The sequence below is a fragment of the Arachis ipaensis genome, chromosome B04 (assembly GCF_000816755.2).
Source record: "Arachis ipaensis cultivar K30076 chromosome B04, Araip1.1, whole genome shotgun sequence".
NCBI lineage: Eukaryota > Viridiplantae > Streptophyta > Magnoliopsida > Fabales > Fabaceae > Arachis > Arachis ipaensis.
In genome coordinates, this window is record NC_029788.2 from 126,153,190 (window position 1) to 126,153,877 (window position 688).

Genomic DNA, 688 nt, shown 5'->3' on the forward strand with positions numbered 1-688 from the left:
TAAAATATCCATTAAACAAATTTATTTTTATTTTTGATATGAAATTATTTTTTTGTCATGTGAATTCTTTTTTTAATTGGTAAGACTTGTAAATTGATATATAGTTGATTAATTGTTTGTATTTTGTGCTATTGTGGTGATATTTAATTGCATATTTATGTAAAACATTGGCTAATTTTTTGGATATGACACCTAGTTTGGTGTAACGCTGAGTTAGGGATGTTTTACATTGTTGTGACGGCAGTTAGTTGATGGAAAGAAATCGGACGGTCCGATTTTTTGAAGGTGAGAGGGGATACAAATCGAACCGTCTGATTTGTGTTGGGTAGACATTTTGTTTGCAAAGAAATTGAACCCACCAATTTCTAGGCTGCAGGAATAAATTTTTGTTGGACAATGAAATCGGATCCACCGATTTCTCGCAAAAAAAAATTGGCAGGGTCGTGCCACTAATCTGACTGTCCAATTTAAGTTTTCAAAAAAAAATTGAACCATTAGGAAAGCGGTCGGATGGTTCGATTTCAGTTTTATATATACCAACTCCATAACCGAGCTATCCACTTCATCTTCTTCTTCTCACACTCTTCTCTTCAAGTCTCTGAAGCTTGTCTCTGCTCTTTCTCTTTTTCTCTATTATCATGGATGATAGAGTGATGTTAAAAGTGTATTATCATGGTCAAATTTTATT